Source organism: Mytilus californianus, unplaced genomic scaffold (genome assembly GCF_021869535.1).
Source record: "Mytilus californianus isolate M0D057914Y unplaced genomic scaffold, xbMytCali1.0.p SCAF_14, whole genome shotgun sequence".
NCBI classification, from domain to species: domain Eukaryota; kingdom Metazoa; phylum Mollusca; class Bivalvia; order Mytilida; family Mytilidae; genus Mytilus; species Mytilus californianus.
This window is the reverse complement of record NW_026262626.1, coordinates 15,421,734-15,427,733: the sequence shown is the minus strand read 5'-3', so window position 1 is coordinate 15,427,733 and position 6,000 is coordinate 15,421,734. Positions and strand designations below refer to the sequence as shown.

The 6,000-nt window shown below is 33.9% G+C and overlaps 1 protein-coding gene across 6 annotated transcripts in view; it reads left to right on the top strand.

Annotated features, from left to right (window-relative positions):
* The first annotated feature begins 203 nt into the window (after window positions 1-203).
* LOC127724248 (uncharacterized) overlaps window positions 204-6,000 on the top strand; it is a 29,478-nt gene continuing 23,681 nt past the window's right edge. For 2 of the 6 annotated variants that reach the window (XR_007992408.1, XM_052231178.1), the window contains exon 1: window positions 204-398. The gene's annotated coding sequence lies outside the window, so the exon portion shown is untranslated. Of the gene's footprint in view, window positions 399-2,347; window positions 2,904-3,095; window positions 3,157-6,000 lie in introns of those variants that run through there. The other 4 variants (XR_007992406.1, XM_052231177.1, XR_007992409.1 and 1 more) reach the window with 3 other exon arrangements.

Genomic DNA, 6,000 nt, shown 5'->3' with positions numbered 1-6,000 from the left:
CCTGATTTCAAACGTTTATAGTGCGATGCCGCAAAATCGTTAAGTATCTGTTAATTAACTAGACATATGTAAAGTTTTTGAGTTATCCTTCTTTGAGTGTTACCTGGATTTAAATCTTAGTGATTTATAAATAGAACAAAAGTAATCAAGTTTGACATGTTTGACAAACAGGTAATGTGAAGGTGAAAAACTTGTTAGGCAGGTTAATTTAGAAACACTAGTCTTGAGATAGGGTGTTGTCAGTAAAACACCTGGACAGTGTTGAAGTCAGATGTTGAGAACTGATTGGAACTTGGAGTTGGAGTTTGACTATTGTCAGGGCAGATATTATATCAGGAATGATCAGTTCAGGAGAATTCATTAATATTTTGTCCATCAGGACAATAAAGAACTCCCAGGTAGGTTTTGTCACACAAACACACTATGCCCCGCCCTTATGTCTCTTGTTTCAAATATTCGCACGAGATATCAAATTTTGTTTGTCATATTGTAATTGTGGCGTGCACGGTTGTCAAATAATTATATTTTGGCGGTTTTATTCGGGATTAAATAGGTCCGTTACTTAAAATTTTGTTTTGTTTCTTTCCCAGGGAACTTGTTGAGTTATGGAAGTATTTTAGACCATTAAAAGAAATGAGTGATAAGTAAAATGAGACAATTTCCTATATATAAAGTTGAATCTCAGATGAGGGTATACTGTGTGTATTGTTAACATTTGATAGTTTAAATGGAACAGATAGTTTTCAAGTAATAAGTATTACAACAACCTAAATGTCTGTGAGGTAAAATAGTCCGTCAGTGAATTCGTTTCGGGACAATTACAATTTAAAAGATAGCAGAAACTTGTTTGACAGTTTGTCCCAGAGACTGAAATATTTTACGTTATGTTGTCAAAGTATTGGTTTTTCAATATTTGTCAGGTTGACAGACAGTTAATTTGAACAGTATAATAATTCGGATCAAACGAGAACAACCTTTGAGATTTCTGGATTGATATAGACTTTTGATTTATGGACTGTGATGGACTAATTTATTTATTTACTTTTAATTTTAACTTTTAGTTATGTGTATTTAGTTCCGTGTATTTGTCATTGTCTATGTGAGATAGAAGAGAGGTCGTGGAGAGGTTGTTTCATATGTGTATATTTATGTTTTGTGTTTGTCTTGTGGTTGTGGTATTATTAAATGCAAATTTTTATTTAGTTTTGTTTGACGCCCAATTGACAGATCTATTTGATTGTACCCCTTACTAAAAGAACCCAGAAGTGAAAATTTCACTTCTTTACATTTGGCATCCACGGTGGGATCTGTCAGTAGGGTTTATACTAGTTGACTGAAATTCAACTTTGTCATGGACATGCCTAAGTGGATGTCCGAGTTAGTAGAAAAAATGGGTCTGTTACAGATTGTCTGATCCTGTGGAAGGAAATACAAGCGATGGAGCGCGAAGAACGTGCAGCAGCGCGTGATTTGAAACGTGTCGAGATGGAAAGAGAAATACGCATGCGTGAACTTGAGATTAAGGAGAAAGAGATAGCGGTGCAGCAAGCTCCAGGTGTTGCAGCACCTGTTACTAGCAAAGGAGATCAGAAATATAGTAAGTTACCAAAATTTATTGAAGGTCAAGACCCAGATGTTTTTTTGAAGTCTTTTGAGAAACTAGCAGCCTTGCATAAATGGGCAAAGTATGAATGACCAGTTCGTATTGTGCCATTATTGAGTGGTAAGGCATTAGAGGCATACTCTCGTTTAAGTGATGCTGATGGTGGTAATTATGACAAGATTAAAGATGCAATTCTAAAAAGGTATGAGTTAACTGCAGAAGCCTACAGGGGAAAATTTCGGTCTGCTATTCAGGAAAAAGACGAGTCATTTAGAGAATTCAGGGTTAAGCTAGAAAGGTATTTAGAACATTGGTGTGACCGTGAGAGTGTTGGTAACAGTCATGAAAAACTGTTGGATTTGATGTTGCGTGAGCAATTACTCCAAACTTGTAGTAAGGATTTAAGGCTTTGGGTTAATGAACACATGCCTAAATCTGCTCATTAAGTTGTTGATTTAGCTGAATCCTATCAAGTGGCTCACAAGATTGAGAGTCTTGTATCAGATGGTACTTTCGAGATGAAACCTCAATCAGGTAATAATGGTGGTCAAACCAGAGGCTTACAGAGGGAATTAGGAAAGGGTAAGGATTTCAGTAAACCTAAAACTTGTTACATTTGTCATAAACAAGGACATTTAAGTTATGATTGCACTGAAAAGAAAGGTACGGAAAAAGATAAGAATGAAGATGAGTAATCAGCAAGTGGAGTCTGACACTACAGGAATTAAAATTTAGAATTTTGTATGTGTCTGGTAAGTTGAACATTGTGGCAGATGCGTTGTCCAGGTTGGAGGAATAGAAGTCCCCTAAAATACTCTAGGTAGTGTGTATAGTTGTATATATGTTTATGCATGTTGTTCTTGGCAGTTATGAGATTCTGTCTAAATGATGTAGACAGGTGAGTTATTTTGTATCGGGTATGTCAGTGAGTGTTTGGGTTGGACAAAAATGTTATTTTGTCTCCTTAGTGGGGAGGATTGTAAAGTTTTTGAGTTATCCTTCTTTGAGTGTTACCTGGATTTAAATCTTAGTGATTTATAAATAGAACAAAAGTAATCAAGTTTGACAAACAGGTAATGTGAAGGTGAAAAACTGGTTAGGCAGGTTAATTTAGAAACACTAGTCTTGAGATAGGGTGTTGTCAGTATAACGCCTGGACAGTGTTGAAGTCAGATGTTGAGAACTGACTGGAACTTGGAGTTGGAGTTTGACTATTGTCAGGGCAGATATTATATCAGGAATGATCAGTTCAGGAGAATTCATTAATATTTTGTCCATCAGGACAATAAAGAACTCCCAGGTAGGTTTTGTCACACAAACACACTATGCCCCGCCCTTATGTCTCTTGTTTCAAATATTCGCACGAGATATCAAATTTTGTTTGTCATATTGTAATTGTGGCGTGCACGGTTGTCAAATAATTATGTTTTGGCGGTTTTATTCGGGATTAAATAGGTCTGTTACTTAAAACTTTGTTTTGTTTCTTTCCCAGGGGACTTGTTGAGTTATGGAAGTATTTTAGACCATTAAAAGAAATGAGTGATAAGTAAAATGAGACAATTTCCTGTATATAAACTTGAATCTCAGATGAGGATAAATATATACTGTGTGTATTGTTTACATTTGATAGTTTAAATGGAACAGATAGTTTTCAAGTAATAAGTATTACAACAACCTGAACGTCTGTGAGGTAAAATAGTTCGTCAGTGAATTTGTTTCGGGACAATTACAATTTAAAAGATAGCAGAAACTTGTTTGACAGTTTGTCCCAGAGACTGAAATATTTAACGTTATGTTGTCAAAGTATTGGTTTTTCAATATTTGTCAAGTTGACAGACAGTAAATTTGAACAGTATAATAATTCGGATCAAACGAGAACAACCTTTGAGATTTCTGGATTGATATAGACTTGTGATTTATAGACTGTGATGGACTAATTTATTTATTTACTTTTAATTTTAACTTTTAGTTATGTGTATTTAGTTCCGTGTATTTTTCATTGTCTATGTGAGATAGAAGAGAGGTCGTGGAGAGGTTGTTTCATATGTGTATATTTATGTTTTGTGTTTGTCTTGTGGTTGTGGTATTATTAAATGCAAATTTTTATTTAGTTTTGTTGACGCCCAATTGACAGATCTATTTGATTGTCCCCTTTACTAAAAGAACCCAGAGGTGAAAATTTCACTTCTTTACAACATGTCATATGGATGCATGGATTCAATCAAATTTTTGGAACCTCGTAATTAATCGTAATTACGAAACATACTGAAATATCAGGATGTGTACTTAATTGTCAAGGAAATGACATTTATCGACCATGTCACTGATGTCAATGAGTTTTGCTGCTTTAAAACATATAAAATGAAAGAAACGAAAACCCCGCAACAGTTTTCACGAAAAAAAATTAAAAAAAATTAAGTGAAGATTAAAAATACTCGCAAGCCATGAACATTCTAGTTTTAGTTACAATCAATTTAAAAAGTAAGATTTTTATTCGTGAGAGGGCCGTTGGCTAAATATGCATAACTGTTACATACATGCTAGGCTTGAAAATCATAAAAAGGGCTTTAATCGGAAAAAAATATCATATTTGGCATAATGAAATAGCGCATAGGCAATCATATCATATCTTCTTATTTTGATATTTGCTTGAATAACAATAAATTCCATGTGTAAAGAAAAAAACCCGGTTGTATTCTGCATCTGTAATTGAGGTCTATTGCTAAATTTGACAAATATTTTAATTGATTCATTGTTTTCTGAAAGTCCAATGGCAAATATATATTCCGCTCAATTCAACAAGAAACAAGTCATTCCTAAAAAAAAATTCTGTCAGACGTCAGAGCAATCTCGGACTAGTTTGACGTACGGTTGAAGGGTTGCTTTTAACTTTTGAATTATTATAGAAGGTGTAACAATTCATCTGTCTTGTACGTGCGTGTAATTATTAACCTCTTTTAGTAAATTTGATAAATACGTTAATAACATTTTTCAACATTGAGACGATAGAGAAAACCATAAATATACTTGTAACATTCGATAAAAATGTACAACCTTTACAACCTTTAACTTAATTTTAGATATCCTTCGCCATCTAACACACTACATGTACACGCGCATCACATTATTTTGCGCAAACACCCAACTTCAGGTACATGTAATGGTTAATACCGGATATTTCCCGATTTCCAAGTTCCAATGATTAAAACATATTAAACAAAACTAAAAATAATCTTGCCCTCTTTCCGAATGCAGTTAATTTTCTTGTGTCATTTTGTTAAATACGGACCAATGTTTTTTTTTTTAGATATTTTCAGCTTTTGCCCTCATTTTTTGAACGGAAACAGGTGTCATTATTCATGTGGCGATTCACAAATAACGACGGGAGTTTCCATGTTTTATTTATTTTGGTAGATAGATAAGACACTCAATATCAAATCACGTGACAAGACCATCTTCAGTAAACAGAACAGGCGAAGGCGGGTCGCAGATACCCCAAAAAGGAGTTATCACGTACTTGACAAACTGAGTCGGAACCTTTTATTTTCTAAAAGAAATCAGTGGGATGCGAATGTGCTAATATTTCGTTGGAGTTCCTGATAATATAATACTTCCATGCTCTGACTGAGGCTAACAGTTAAACTTTGAAATTCCTTGATCATATATCAATAAGTAACTTAGCTCCATTTTACAAATTTCAAATGAAATATTTAAATGAAAATGAAACTGATTTATTTAATCATTGTAATAACTTTGTAAAATTGAACCGGTTTTTACGTTTCTACATCGTGCAATGTATGTCAAATATTGCAATTTACACATTCATTTTCAAATTTAAATCCTGCAATCAGCCAACTATTTCATAAATAACAGGTATGCAAATATTTTTATTTTGGGTGTTTGACGTCCTACGCAACACCTAAATGCTCAAGTATGTTTGGGGGTATATACCTTTTCGCTGCTGTATATTCACTGGTATATGTACATATAAAGTCCCCTGCTATCCTGCCTCTATGTTGAGCGAACAATTTGTTGAAATTATTGTTTACGTAACAGTTCATTTTGAGGTCCTCTTCGCGGTTCTCGTTTAAGTCATGTTGATTTCTTAAAAAAAGGACCCGACAACATTTTAGTACAAAAAAAGCAACAAAAACAAACAAACAAACCATTGAGCGTCAAGCCTCGCTTTTCTTCGTGTGTCTATAGCTCGATAATGTTTTAATTATTTACGTTAATGTACATACATGTTTGTATATTGAATATATATACATATATAAGATAAACAAATTATTCAGAAATAGTCTACAAAACTAATAAGATTTTATAGAATTTCAGGTGGTCTCATTGGCAATCATACCACTTCTTATTTCTATACAAGGCTGCAAAAAGGCTGGAAG